Genomic DNA, 16,779 nt, shown 5'->3' on the forward strand with positions numbered 1-16,779 from the left:
CATGTTACCAGTGTTACCCATATTACCAGTGTTACTATTAACTACACTTTCCTACTACTGTGGTATATACTAAACAATCACACAATGATGTAATGATGATGTATTGTAAGGACAAGATACACATAGAACCACCCAACATTATACACTTTACTGTTGATAAAAACTATATTAGATGATTTAGCATTGCCAAGTGAATGTGAAGTGTGATAATAATAATATAGTACACATGTATTGCACAAATCCATCAGTACAGTTTTGTTAATAGTTATCAAAACTTTAATTTTGTTTTGCAGATCAATGTAGAACACATTATGAATACTTTTGATGAAGCAAAATGTTTGTTTGTAAGTAAAGTTTTGTATGTACATGTTGCTATCTACCATATTATAACTACCATGATGGTAATAAATTATCACCAATCCATTGGTGACAGCTATAGGATTAAAGTGCAATTGTAAATTTACCATGGTAACAACAACATTATTCAACTCAGACCTCATCATTGTGTTAATAATAACTAATCCATCAATTCCAATATCAACAATCATTGACACATTCGTAACAATTGCTGATATACAGTAGTGAATGTTTAGTGCTGCATCACGATAAAGAATGGAACTATTATCATATATTTTATTAAGATGAATTTTATTTGCAATTAGCACAGGGTAGTAATTTTTACCGCACTCAACTATTTCTATATTTTCTACAACAATCTTAGTGACATTTATTATGGCTATACCAACTGATGAGTTGGAACATTTGAATATGCTGTGGTTTTTCCAATTATTGAAATATTTCTCACATTATTTAAAAGAAAATCTTCTTTAATCTCATAGCGCCATGGCAAGAATATCAGCTGGGTATTAGAAGTGAAACACATTTCACTATTTCTAAGACATTGTGATAAGGTGATAGTGTTACTGTTGTTGGTAGAGTGATGATCATCAGGTGTGATGTAGAGTGTACGAGATGTTGCTTGTAGAGATAGTGATGTTAATGTTGCCACTAGCAGGTGTATACTGTAGAAATCAACAAGTACAAATGCATATCAAAAGACATGGTAGAATACTAAGAGTATCATGTTTCCATAAACCTGGTGAGTCACACTAGTGTTTCATTAATATTACAGTGGAACCTCAGTTATCCAAACCCCTTGGAACCAGGGGTGTTCCATAAGTCCATATCTCCAAAACTATATATAAATAACCTTAATTTAGCATAAAGAACATTTTTTAAAGTTTCAGTATTATCAACTACCCTAATAGAACATCACTACTCTTAACTAATAGAGTAGTCATTTCTGTAGTTTGGTTAACTGAGAATCCGGATAAGTGGGGTCCGAATAACTGAGGTTCCACTGTAATACCATACCTGTTTCCCTGCCAATACAAAAGTCCCTATTATGGCAGTGAAATTTAAATCCCTAACTTCACTGATATCATTGAAAAGTTGTAATTGTAATTTCATTGGCTAGAATTTGTGTGAGATTACTATTGCTGTTACATAGCAATGATTAGTATGATGTGACTCAAAATTCTTATTTAATAAACATAGTCTTCATCAGAATTGGTAGTATCCTTGATAGTTGTCTAGACACCATTAATAGGGAAATATTTTGTGTGATATGCTATTTGCACATTGGTAACCACACTCTAACAACTGTTGCTTGGCAACCAAAGAACAGTTATGGTATTAACATGGAATAGCATGGGTAGTAGTAAAATTTGGAATAAATGTCTCTTTTGTTGCATTGAATTTCCATTTTCAATGCAACAAGAGTAAATAAGATGAATGATGCAATGTGACTGCCCTCCACCATAGTCTGCAGGGGTGTACGGAGGGGTTTTCCAGGGGTTTCAGGAAACCCCTTTGGATTTTATACATTGCCTGGAACATTAAGAATTCAAACTTTAGGTTTCCAAAATCTGGAATTTGTCACGGAACAGGACACATTTAAAACTTTTATTTAGTTAAATAACAGTTTCTCACATGATAGCAACACATAGCTATAGACTTGTTCTGAATTAAGTGTTTGGTGAAAAGATCATACCCTAATGGAGCAGTCAGGCAATATAAACTACTCTAATATAACAGTCACTTAGCTGTAGTGGAAACCCCTTTTCAAAATTCCTGTGTATGCCCCTGTTCTGCATATCATATTTGAGTCACATCATTACTGAACCAGCATTTAAAATTTGTCTTCCTTCTTCTTGAGTTTTACAGTATCCAGAGATGCCAACCTCTCAACAATTTTAGGAGTGAGACCTCAACACTAGCAGCAATGTGGACTAGACTCAAGTGCAGCTCCAGGATTTTTGGTAGTGTAGACCAAAAGAAAAAACGAAGGTCACTGCATGCTCAAAGTACAGTGGCGGATGCAGGATGGGGCATTTGGGGCAAATGCCCCCCCCCCCCCCCCCCCCCTTTTAGAATTGCATACAAGATCGAGATACTCTAATAGAGCAGTCAATTACTCTAATAAAGCAGTCACAATGTTCGTGAGGCAGTGTAGCTTACCTATGAAGCTATAAATAGGATTTTATTTTACATAACAGACGTGATATAGTTGGTAAGGATAACTAGCTATTATTGTCGTGACCTTTTTTTTTTTTGGTCTTCAACTGGTTTTCAGCAAGTTTTTTTGGTCTTCAACTGTTTTTCAGAAAGGTGCCCCCCCTCTTTCCAAACTCTGGATTCGCCCCTGAAGTACATAAATAAGCACAGGGCTGTCCAATGTTAAGCACAGGGCTAATTATGAAGCAGATCAGGCATGAGAAATCTGTGAGAATTAAGATGAAAGAGTGAGAAATAGAGGGTTAGGCATGAGAGCGTGAGATTACTAGCCAAAGAGTGAGACTCATGCCTAATGCGTGAGAGTTGGCATGTCTGAGTATCATCTTTGTTTTGCATGTGCGTATGCACATACACATGCACACACACACACACACACACATACACACACACACAAAGCAAAAGCAAGCCTTTGAATACTGTGAGTCAGCACAGGAAAATTCTACTGGGGCTGGACACACACACACACATACATATGTACGCACGCACACGCACACACACACACACACACACACACACACACACACACACACACACACACACATACACACACACACACACATACATACACACACACCATAACACAATGCAAACAGATTATCCAATTGCCTGAAATACGTACTACTAAAAAGAAGCCAAATTTACCCAAATGTAAAATTTGATACATATCCCCATTCAAAAACAGCTTGGCTGTACAAAAAGGCGTATCCATGAAAGTAAAAGTAACTGGTGATTTAAAGAGCTGATTGATATCTTCCAAGAATGAATGGTAATCCGAATATGCTTTGCAATCTTGCATTGGTCCTTTATCATTGAATTATGCAGTCTTGTTGCATTCTTAATCAGTTCATTTTAACTCTAATTTTTTTGCCACCTTATTCATTCAATACTTTGCACAGAGAAAAAGGAAGTCAAATTACCAGCTAATTAGAGTTCATTAGGAATGCAGCAAGACTGCACAAGTCAATGATAAAGGATCAACCCAAGATTGTAAAACAGTCATAATCACCATTCATGATCATTCTTGGCCATACCAGGTATCAGGTCTTATAGTCACCAATTACTTTACTTTGTGCCCTTTTTGTACAGCCAAGTTGTTTTGCATACGGATTTTACTCATTTTTGAAAGTATCAGATAATGCCAAAGAGATACAATATAATAAATTTATTATGATGTTGTGACATGTGAACAGAGTACCAGTCAGACTTCATTACTTGTGTAATTACAGTTCAATGAATTTATCTCATGAATTTAATTGGATAGGTCACTCCAATTAGTAATTATTCTTTGGTCCACTGCTTGCATTTGTTATAAGACGGTTAAATTTCAGAAATACATGGCAAAATTCCAACATTGGCAGCCAGATTATACTGTAGCAATACATACTGCATTGGGTTACAGCAAATATGCTAAAATCTAACAATTCAGCACCATGATTAGTGTTTTACTAAAAAATCTGTAGAATATGCACAGTGTGGATGGTAAAAAACCTATTAAACTAATCGAGTAGTCACTCCATTGTTACTGAATCTGCATCAAACGATTAATTTCATGAGCCAAGGGACATAATTATCAGTTGGAGTTACCACACATGAAACTCATAGATATTTTAAACAATTAAATTAAGGCATACATTACTTTGCACACTGCAGCTGGCAGGAGATACAGTATCATTGCTTGGATAGTGGACACTTCATTGCTACAGCTAGGGTGTTCCACCTACAGCCTGTCAGTAACGTCATGGAAATATAGTTGTTGACATCATTATTTGCTATGAGCATTTAGCACCTCAAGGTAACCTCACCATAAATTATAGATTACACAGTCATATCGTATCTTCTGTTGAATTTTACAAACATTTGGGATCACTCACTCTGCATAAACACAGTCATTCAATCTATTACTTATAAATCTAAACAGACACTAGCTTTGTTGAGAGAAAGAGCTACGTACTGTACCTGATAATGATAAAAGTACATTAGAGAAATACAAGGACATGCTGTTTGATGTGTTAAAAGGATTGTATGATTCCAGTGTTATAGAATGTTAAATTCCTTACAATTGAATCAATTTAGTTTACAATGGCGGATCCAGGATGGAGCATTTGGGGCAAATGCCTCCCCCACTTACCTTGTGGAGGTGTTAGCCATGCTTCTTCATAAAATAGCTACTAAACCTTATGTCAGCTTTGTCAGGCCATTGTCAACTCATGAAAATATGCAAATTTTACAACAAATTTACCTGAAATCAAAACGAATGAAAGTCAAACAAACTGTAAAATTGGCAACAGCACCTTCGTCAATATTAAGTGCCTCTAAAATAATTATCGTGTTACTGTTGTTTAAGACATTTAGAGCCTTTTAAACGGCTTTTATGACTTCACAACCATTTGAAAAGGCCAAAATGGCAAAATTCAACAGTGAAGCACTACTATGAGGTAATTATTTGCCGCTTCAAAAATGCAGCACTGAACTAGAGAATGTAGCTCTCCCCAACCACCTACAACTTACCCTATTTGTGCCCCTCCCCTTGCCAGCTTCTGGACCCGCCCCTGGTTTAATCACGGTCTATATCATCTTAAACTCAGGACACCTATCTACCACCTGAATATAATTATTTCAGAATTTCACTCTGAAGCATTGCAATGCTAAGCATTGGAAACTTATAGAAGTCTTTACCATGCCATATTGTTGAATGTACTTACAGTAAGTAGAATCCTTCAAGCTAGCATTATGGAACTTCATAGTTAGCCTTGTATAATATTATCTGTGTATCACTATTACGGTTAAATAATAATTTTTAAAAAATGAACTTTTGACTACTAATATGTAGCTGTGGACGAAACAGTATAAGTTTTGTTACTTGTGGTAGTTACATGTAGCTTATGTTTAGTAGCTTGTGAGTATATTCCTTTTAATATTAGTGGTAACTAGCTAGTAACTAATATAAATTTGCTTTGTATGATACATTAAAATAAGGCAGTGGATGCAGAACCGAAAGTTGGTTCAATAAGCCAGTACCGGCTATTAAAACAGACAGTAAACTTAGACAAAAAGGTCACTAAACAAAAAAAACAACACAAAACTCAGTCGGAGATCGAACCCTTTGCGTAGACAAGCATGCTAACCACTATGCTACTGCTGCTAACTACCTACATTTCTATCTTATAAATGTTACTCAAGTAGTAGTCTCGGTATATAATAAGAAGATTGTAACCTAAAGGTGAAGAAGAAACCAAAGCTGAACCCAACCCTAACAGTAGTACATTCCCTAAAGTCAAATGCTCGGGACAACTACTAGACACAAAAATAAAAACATTTCGGTTCAGTAACTACTTCCTAAAATAACACACCATAATATACCACTTTGACAACTGAGATCAAAGGAAACCACCGGGTTATATATCACATATTTCTCTGACCACAGGACGATATCTAGATATTTCCCTGTGGTTAGGGCTATATCATTATATGTGACCGGGCCTGCAAAAATAGGGCATGTGGACACAAACTACATGCTGTCATAAAACAGGTTATATCTCAGTATTGCAATCGAATATCTGCATTCTGTAAGTTGCTTTATAAAGCCAATTAATTGAGTAATAAGTACTGAAAATGTCATGGCTATAGCTTAATGGTATCAAAAGTTATGAGTCATGAAAGCTTGAACAAATTTGGCAAATTTTATGTGCCCACATGCCCTATATTCGCAGGCCCGGTCACATATAGCCCTGACCACAACTGCCTTTGATGCTGAGGTAGTTACAAAGCATCAGTTCCTTTTGATTATTTATATAGAGCTGCTTAAAGTTTTGCATTGTGGGTTTGAATTAGAGTTGCTTAAGGTTTTGCATTGTGGGTTTGAGTTAAACATGTTGGTTTAATTAGGGACATTGTTGTGAAGCAAAAAGAATTGAGTGAGTCAGCATTGCATAGCTCAGTTACTAAGCATCACTAAATAATCATATTTGCAATGTGGGGATTGTTTTTCTACAGAGTACATTTCAACTGCATGAAAAGATGCCTCAAACATTCACAGCCTATATGTCTAAGTGTTTATTTTAGCACCTTTGGTTATTTTATTCATCCACAAAGTGGTTATTTGGTTTAAAATGGTATCACTACAACCAGTGAAACCCAAAATCATTTCTTTTTTGCCCACAATTTAAACCCACAATCGATGTTTGCAAACCTCTGTATAAAAGTAATGTGGTGAATGCAGGTTTGTCTTCCTTCACCTATTAGGTGAGCATACCAGAGTTGGTATATATTACTTATACCATGGTCACTTGGAATTTGCCTGATATATATGCCCGTGCCCTCGGGCTTAGGCATATTTATCAGGCAAATTCCTCATGGCCATGGTATAACCAAGAGTACATAATATTTATATGGGAGAGAGTGTCTAACTTGAATGCATTCACCAAACACCCTGGGTAAAGTAACAGCTCTGCCTTTTGTGAGAACAAAGGCTTTGCCCTCATCAACATAAATCAACACCAATCAAGAGTTCTCTATTTTCAGTGAAGCTGGTGATTTGATGAAAGGTGAACTTTGGTGAACTTTACCCAGGGTTTTTGTACAGGCAATACTGAGAGTTAGATACTCTCCCCATATAAATATTATGTACTCTTTGTATAACTATTAAATAATGTATTTGACTGCTTAAAATTAATACAACTAATATATTTTTAATAAAGGGAAAGCCAGCAGCAAATGTAACACTGCAGTATATCGGATGATTTGGTGACACTAGTTGCTTTTGTAGCAGCTGGCTCATCATGTTGAATACATAATTATTGATTATAACAATGAGAGAGAAACCATCATGTTGATGATTACAGTGTACCTGACTATGTTTATATGGTGAGTCCATGAATACACACAGCTGCAACAACAGACGGGTAAACCCCATGAGCGGGTGTGGCAAGGAATAACAATGAAAATATAACAATAAACACAAAACATAACATGATGTGATGATGACAACAATCAAGATTCCTATGACCATTAATTATGTCAGCATCCTAGACATGACCTCCTGACCACTCTGGACAATTTCTTGCCATAATATATATAGAGGAGAAGATAGATATATACTGCAGTGGCCATGTAAAAAAATCCTCCTGCAGCTCAATTTAGTCATGTTAATTGCTCACAGAGCCACCCAGAGAAATTAAGGGACCCAGGGCAAAGAGTTAAAGTGGGGCCCCAGAGGCAAGGAGGTTTCCACTCTGAATCACAACTTCACCCAAGTTGTAAGTTGAAGACCAAAAAAAAAAAAAAAAGAAAGGTCATGACCTACTAACAATATAGCTATCCCTCACCAACCATATCTCTTTATCTATAACCTTGCTACACTGCTCCTCTGAAGAATACTGTGACTGCTCTATTAGAGTATTTAGATCTGACTGCTCTATTAGAGTATATCGATCTTTTAAACAGGTATTCAAGGGACCCTTCATGGGGCCTCCTGGGGCCCCTTTCAGGTTGAGGCCCGGAGAAAAATTTCCCAGTTCCCCCCCTCCCTGTGGGAGGCCCTGATTGCTCACACAAAGTTAATACAGTTAAGTAGTGGCTGAACACTCTTAATTAATCATGTAAAAATAACCACAGTAGTGATACCGCATATTTATTGGGGTGTGCATGTTTTACTTTCTTGGCCATACAACACACTTACTGTGACCTAATATGGCAAAACAGTACCACTGATGTTCATACAGAATAGATTTTGAGATACATGACTTTAAGCAGCATAGCCAGGAGGGACAAAATGTATGATCTCAAAGTGTTCAGTGAATGCAGCCATTCCCAGCCAATAATAGTGTTAAACTACTTCAGTCCATAGCAATCTTAGCTATAAACATAATTTCAACTAACTTTTTTGTGGTGGTATTTGGAACCAAGCATGGGCACGGTGTTGAGTAGATAATTGGTATCATGACAGAAAATTACAAGCAGGTCATATGGAGTCTCTAGCCTAAATTTAAAGGTAGGGTATAGTAAAAGTAAAATGCATTTGAACAAGAGTGTCTATGTCTATAGCCTATAGTGTTTCTGATGTCATTTACTGAGGAGCATTAATTGGATGACCAGAAGACCTTATTAATAAATGATGTACGTAGTTGCATGGGTATAGCTATATGAGTGCTCCTGATGATTAAATAGCCACAGAAGGGGCCTCTTCTGTAGCTAAAATGTACCATAAAACTTGTTCTATAATCTTCTCTTTTACTTTAGCAGCTGAAGTGGCTTTACAAGCAACTGTAAAGTAACAACTGGTTCTCTCCTCCTTTATAATAGCATTCCAGAACTTACAGTATAGGAATCGGTTTTCAACCACTTTTTCCATTTCATAATGCCGAGCATCCTCCTAAACTTAAACATGTTGACTTGGGATTACTATCCAACTGAAAGATGAGCTGGAGCAAAAAATCAAAAATAACCCTACCTTTGGTGAGAGCTGTGCATGGTTTTTTCACTCCTTGAACATTCTGTGTACAAGCCGCTTAATATCAATTTGATATTATCATAAGTATGTACTTATAATTGATTCCTCTTGTTAAGATCAGAGTCGTCTGATTATGTGAGGCTATGACTGTAATTCTTCATATTATATGGATGATTTCTCTAGTGCAGATGTATGTGCTTATACAATTTACTTTGTATATTGTTGAAGAAGTTCGTTAAGTCCTGAACTCAAGAAAGGTGCTTTTGTTTAGAGAATACTTTCCCCACAGTCTATCTGTTGTAGTTCCTTTATACATGTATACACTACATGGATCAGGTCAACACTTTTGCATGGATTTTTCTACATTCAGCATTTTATTGCCGTGATTCTCACCCTTTGCATTTAGATTTCATGTCAGTCCTTAGTTGGAAAATGATTGTATACAATAACACTAGTGCTTCCATGCTTCCCATTCTCTATAATATAGCTAAAGCCTAGGTTTAGAGAAAAACACATTACCAAGGAAATTACTGTGACAGTTATCCTATAGAATCTACATTAACCTCCTGAGCACTATGTACATTGATTGCTAGCATACACACAGCTAGCAAGGAGCAGACTGCAGCCTGTAGGGAATTAGTTAGACTATCAGACAAGAAACTAGATCACTTCAGTATTGCAATATATACCACTAACAAACAGAGGGATGCTCCAGTAAAACAACTGCAAGCCAGACAACAAGAAGTGCCACATTGGACTTTATGAAGTTGTCCTTATAACTACTGCACTTCTGGATGAGTAATTAAGGACCACAGCCTGGGAAATCCACTGCCAAGTAAAAATTGCTCCCATTGGCTCTACTGTATACAGTGAAACCTTTATAGCTATTTAATGGACACATTGGGGCCAACAATTATTTTTATTGTTATTCCTTTTCAGAGGCATACAATTGTATTGATAAAGGACTCTATGGGGTCTCAGAAACTGTCCTTTATAAGGAGGCTAAATGTACAGTGTCCTTTAAAATAATTTAAATAATTTAAAAACATTCAGCATAGCTAGATGTTTGAAAAAGTTGATAGAAATAGCTGTAACATTGTAGTGTGCAAAAACATATTCTTTATGTTGCAGTAAAGAGAACAAAAGAAAATACCAGCCTAAGTCTCATTCATATACTGTATGAGCCAAAAGAAACAAACAGCCAAGATTAAAGAGAAGGTCAAAAATTTCACAGCAGGGAAGGTATGAAGTTGTTGGAATGATGTAGTGACTTCCTTACACTGTGAATAGATTGACAATATTATCTTCTCTTGGCAGCCAACATTGATTTCTAATAACCTTTTGATTATAGCTTTTTGAAGACTTCACCCCATTTCACCTTAGCTACCTTCACAGTAAAAAAAACAACTGTGTTTTGCATATTGTAAGGACTCATTGCTATTATACTATTAGTGCACATAATACAGGGGTAGATCCAGGAGTTGGAAAGGGGAGGGGCACAAACAACTAGGCTAAGTTGTAACTGGTTTTGGGAGAGCCAGATTCTCTAGTTCAGTGCTACATTTTTGGAGCAGCAAATAATCACCTCTTGGTAGTGTCTCACTGTTGATTTTTGCCATTTTTACCTTTTCAGATGGTTGTGAAGTCTTAAAAGCTCTTTAAAAGGCTCTGAATGTCTTAAACAACTGCAACACGATAATTATTTTAGAGGCGCTTAGTACTATGAAGGTGCTGGGTGACAATTTTACAGCTAGTTTGAGCTTGGTTCGCTTTGGTTTCAGGTGAATTTGTAATAAATGCTAGTAAAATGTGTGTATTTTCATGAGTTTCTTGGCCTGACAAAGTTTAGTAGCTATTTTAATCAGAAGTATGACTGGCCCCTCCACAAGGTGAGGAATGGAGGGAAGGGGGGCATTTGCCCCAAATGTCCCATCCTGGATCCGCCATCATATTACTGTATGCACCTTGTATATTGATTTATTTGCAAATATCATTATGTACAAACTAACACACTGTATACAAATATACTCACCTGGACATTGTGAACATGTTAATAGCACTATCTTCAGTTCTTACTCCACTTGTCATTTGCTATACATGTGTAAATTCAATCATATCGTAACTACGGTATCAGTATTTCTCTCTGGTAGAGTTAGCTAATAAATTTATATTTACTAGTACTGTATGTTTACCATAAACTACTACATTTAGATGTGTCAGTATTTTAAGTAAATATAGGGCAAAATAGTTTCAAGAGGTACAGAATTACGTACATATGTGTAGACCCTGAAACAGATACAAACCTTTAACCACATAGCTAAGTTCAACTATATATGCTCACACATAGAAGTAATGAAGTCCTTTGACTTGCTAACATGGCCAAACCTACCCAGTTGACCTGCACTGGGACACCTGTGCGGTACTTGTCAGTTAGCAAAGGTAGGGCTAACCCAAAGGAAGCTGTACTGTGATACCCAGATGAAGATGTGGGTACCCAAAGTACCACCTGAACTTTCAACCTTTTATAAGACATGGATATTTGGCAGTTAGTCACACAGTCACACTCTACAAACACCCAAAAGCACCTCATACGCTATAATAATACAAGCTAGTAGTCGACCGCTTTAGACCAGCCAATTATGCACTTTCTGCTATGCTGCAGTGTTCATAAATATTAAAGTATGGCCATAACTATGCTCAGTGTATATAGATATGTAGTAACATTATGCTTAACATTTTAAAGTTTTGAGTGTAAATTGCTTTCAAAGGCAGGGTGGCACTATATGTACTAGGTTATAAAATTTGCAAACTGGTTTGTGCATGCAAATTGAACAAATTGGTGGAAGGTACTTGGTTAATAACTATCCTTGCATGTCAAGAGAATAAGTTTTCTGAAGAACCAAATTATTCTACTGTATTTAGCTATCATGCTATCATTATGCTTGATGCTTTAGGTACCTAGCATCCCTATCAACCACTTATTTACACTCTATATAGTAGGATTGATAGCTTTAAAATGTACATGAAACTTTTTCAGTGAAGTTATTGCAATCAGTCATTGCAGTGTCAAAATTGATGCATATATTCAGTGCAACCTTATTAATACAGCCGTCATTAAATCTATTTAGAAAGTAAGTAAATTATAACTCTGTTTAAAAAACTTACTTGACATTGATGTTGGCTTATTGAAGAGGAATCACTATCTACATCCACATGTGCAATGTTTACATACTTTCTTGAGTAAACAAGTCCCTTGAACTATGTTATTTAATGATAACATGTTAAATGCTCACTATAACTGATAACATAACTACGTATATGGCAGCTTACAATAGTCCAATAGACTAACAGCATGATAAGTATTGATTGCAATATCAATAGTATATTTTTATAAACCATATGTTGTACATAATCTGGTCCACCATCCACTACCACCAGAGCACCCACTACCTCCTCACTTTTACCACCAATAATATAAATGGGTAACTAATATAACCTTCAACTCAACCAATAACACTCACTAACTTGACAAGAGGTACTGTATGACATGCCATTATCATTGTATCCAGTGTAGTGTTATTATGGTACAGCCATTGCTACTGTTGTGAAGTTCATCCATACTGATCAGTATGGGTGAACTAAAGATACTTGCACTGCACAGTAAGTACATGTGTATACAAAACAGTATACCTACAATATAAATTAAACCATTGAATTGTTCCTGGGTATACAGCAGATCTGGGTCTTCCAGCTTAACTAGACTATAAATCTTCATAAACAATCAAGATACTCTAATAGAGCAGTAACTCTGCAGTTACCATGAGCTAAATTTGAGTATACTCAACAAGATATTTAAAATCAGCATTATCACTGATCTTTTTGTTACAACCCATTTAGACCCATTCAGACATACCTCATTTGTACATCTAGATGTATACAGAAGAACTTTTTACCTTCACCACATGTATCTTAATTTACCTGCAACTTGGCCTGCTCAATGCTCACACTATTGTAGACTGCAACAAACCATCTATATTGGATTAAAAATAAGCCAAGTGTCAATACCTAGGATCTATAACTACTGTGATATAACTGGCATTTAAGACAACAGAACAGGTCAGGGCAATGGATAGGCATTAGTCAAATATGCTCAAAATGTGGTCCAAAATGCTTTCAGGGATTTCCCAAAATTTTCTCTTATTACATGTATGCTCTTCAGTGTTCCCACTACATATGCACTCCTAAGTTAGCAACATCGCTTAAATTACCTTGGAACATTTTAATCAGAGAATGCTCTATTAGAGTATTTCACTACAAAGTGACTGTTCTATTAGAGAGTATCAATCTAAGGAGTTATGTGTACAATGCATTTGAGTGCTCTATTGCAGTTTTCAGTTTCCACTGACTGCTCTATTAGAGAGTATCAATCTATTTTCAAATTCAATGGTTTGAAATATCTACCTAATATGCTATCATTATGCTGGCATAGCACTCCAGCCTATTATGCTTTTTATCATGCTGGCATATTTGATGTAGTCTTAGCAATGGAAAGAGTGGAGGAGAATGTTTGGAATGAAAGTTACATACGAATTGAAGTCTATTAGTTTTACAGTGCTATACATAATACCATGTAAATGGTCTGAAAACAAGTCAGATTTTAGAAACTCTGATATAGTACAGAGTTTAGCACATAGCATGTTGTCACAAATTAAATTAATAGCTACTGTATGTGTGTGATTTTTAAGAGGCATAAAATAGTTGTTCTATATAAGTCTAACAACAGTACAGTGTATGTCATGATATACAATTGAAATGATAATTACAAATTAAACATGTTTTCAAATAAGTATTGTAGAAACAAGTTTGCATTCTTAAATCAAAATTGAAAATTAATTGAATAATTTGTATTGACAATGTTCACATAAAAGATCAATGTGTTAATAGTTCCATTGGTAACAGTGAGACAACATAACCACCAACACAATACCTGCTATTGCTATATATAGGTATTATGATAAACAAGTAGATGTTGGAACACTTTTTACACTGTGATGAACCAAGCACAACACTGAGACCTTGTTGACAATGTCCACATAACACACCAGACATGTTAAACTGACACTGCATGTCAGGAGTGGACAGGTTGAGGTATGAAGTAGGGTAAACAGTAGTCATGTGGACATTGAGAGGAAACATGGCACCTGTGTGAGCTATTGACAATATCAGATGATATCCAACTGTTAGCAGGATGTAATAATGTTAGTCTCATCAGGTAACATGTAGTGACAGAAATAACATCAAAATAGTATTCTTTATGAAACACTTATAATAATAAAAAATGTCCTTATTCTACATGATAATGTAGGCTTGAGTGTGCCAACATACACTGTAGTTCATATTGTGACTGAACCTGCTAGAACAGGGCATGTAGACACAAACTACACCCTATCTCACATCAGATAATATCTCAGTATAAAAATGAAATACCTGAATTCTGCAACTTGGAAAATAAGTCAATCAAGTGTTGAATAAGGTCTCAGATTTGATTGCACACAGCATGTTGACATAAAAGTTATACAGAAGTCATAAATTTTGAAATGGTATGTAAATTTTATGCAAGGACAGATTTAGGGGTTCTTGGGGTGTCCCCCTCCAAAATTTTATTATGTGAAAGCTAGGAAGCTTCTAGAAGTTGCAGTACAGATGCAGTTGTATCTTATATGTATACATGGGCAATGAAAAGAAGAAAGAGCAAGGGAAATGGCTAGTGCATTCTAAGAAGTACTCAGAAGGGTTCAAAAGTATACTTTGGGTGGGAGACTTAACCTAAAAGCTGCTAAATATCGAAATATTCTAATAGAACAGTCAACTACTCTAATAGAACATCCATCATGATGTTTTTAATTAAAGAAGTTACCAGTGTGTCTTCTTGATTGGCCTTTTTTTTCTTGATTGACCTGGCCTGTGTAGTGTGTACTGCTATATCACCATTGTTCTAAACATCCTGCCATATACTAATCACTTAAAATTCCTTTTTATGTACTGAATCATATAACATTTCTATAATAAACTAGTTGTAGATACAAACTTGATGCTTTTATTGACATGTTTCCTCTTGCAAGTAAAACAGTATTCATACTGAATTTCTTAAAGTTAACAAGGCTGTAATGTCTGAGAGCTGTTTTATCTGCTTTATCAGTTAGGCAGCACCCTAACTTCCTTGCTGCGTTTATCTGAATCTCACTAATAAAAATAAATATCACATGCAGCTCTGGAGTATGTACTCCTAACCCCTTTGGAGTTCAACTTTATATGCTCAAATGATACTGCAGCATTTGCACTGTCAGTGTGCCCAGGGGTTAAAATAGAGTTAATTGTAGTGAAAACCTAGTTGTAGATGTAAGTAACTTTGGACTCTAGTTGTAAAATATGGTGATAGGGCCATAATTGTAAAAAGTCAGATTAAAATAGCATCAGAACAGTCTGTGCCCATGGCTATAATAATATGAAATTGAAGATGTTTGTGTATGCATCTTAAATCTCTACATATGTTACTAAATAAATTAATGACCTTAAGATCCAACTCTGTGCATTTAAAAATTCTTTTTGGTCCACCATTTAAACTTAAAATTCAATTACTGTTTATTCTCTTTGACAATCCACTATTATGCATTGCCTTATAATCCATTAACACTTAGTGTGGTTCTGTTTTTCAACTAAAATTGCTTGCAACTGAACTCATACATCTTGTACCCACAATTACAATACAATAATTATTTGGTTAAAAATAGCTTCCATGCAGAGTGATACTAGCCATTTTTCAAAAATATCCAGATGATCATGCCCCCTAGACACCCTAGCTAAAAAATTGTACATGTGTACTCTACACACTGGTGAGTCTACTTGCCTTCTCTTCAATTTTAATGTTTGGACATTATAATTTCAGCCATGAGACTGTACAGCACACTATACTATACCTTAATACTTTAGTGTTATGTAAAAAATTTAGTCATCTCATATATTGATGAATTTAGCACATACAAAATTCAATAATTTTACTAATTTGTGAGTTGATGTATTTGTTCCCAGTGTTAGAACTAATTAATGAAAACAGTCTTTGGTGTACAGGGGCATGGCTATATGGAACAGCTACCTAAAGCACTGTACATTCCTGAAAGACTTTTTTTTTTGTTGTGCTCTCAGGGAATAGCTGAAAAACAACCTTTTTGGGTGATGCCATTCTCCCTGAATAAATAACATTTTAAAATCTCAGTCTCAGATCTATAAAAGATCTCATCCTCTCAAAGCATAGTACATAGTATGCAAACGTATCTTTATTAACATTTTCCTTAAATTACACTCTTGTTCTCACTAAAACTCTATTGAGCAAGTTTCCTATTACATGCACTGTAGCTCTGCTTTATTCCCAAGTTTATATTTGTGCGGCCAAACTATGATGTTTTGGTGTTGTTGCTGCAAGCCCATAAGTTCATGTTTTGAAGGGGGTTTCCGGAACCCCTAAATTAAGATTCCACAATTAAGACACTACTATTGAGCATCAATTGCTAAAATGCTGCATTGTATGAGCTTGTGAGCTCATCCAGCCACATTAGTAATGATATGGAGTTGTACAAAACTCCAGCACATGCTACAAGTGACAAAGCGATCATCTGTTTAATGTAAGAGATACCAGTGACTTATTGTGTAGCCATGCACATGAAATGTACTGTATTTTTGACTGCGTCTGTCTGACT

The 16,779-nt window shown here is 35.7% G+C and overlaps 1 long non-coding RNA gene across 1 annotated transcript; it reads right to left on the bottom strand.

Moving 5' to 3' along the window:
- Nucleotides 1–186: 186 nt before the first annotated feature.
- Nucleotides 187–12,284, bottom strand: LOC136260796 (uncharacterized). The gene is made up of 3 exons (XR_010703680.1): nucleotides 12,191–12,284; nucleotides 11,058–11,116; nucleotides 187–1,022 (listed from the first exon to the last, which is right to left on the bottom strand). It is a non-coding gene; the product is annotated as an uncharacterized lncRNA (long non-coding RNA).
- Nucleotides 12,285–16,779: the final 4,495 nt, after the last annotated feature.

This window comes from Dysidea avara, chromosome 1, assembly GCF_963678975.1.
Source record: "Dysidea avara chromosome 1, odDysAvar1.4, whole genome shotgun sequence".
Taxonomy (NCBI): domain Eukaryota; kingdom Metazoa; phylum Porifera; class Demospongiae; order Dictyoceratida; family Dysideidae; genus Dysidea; species Dysidea avara.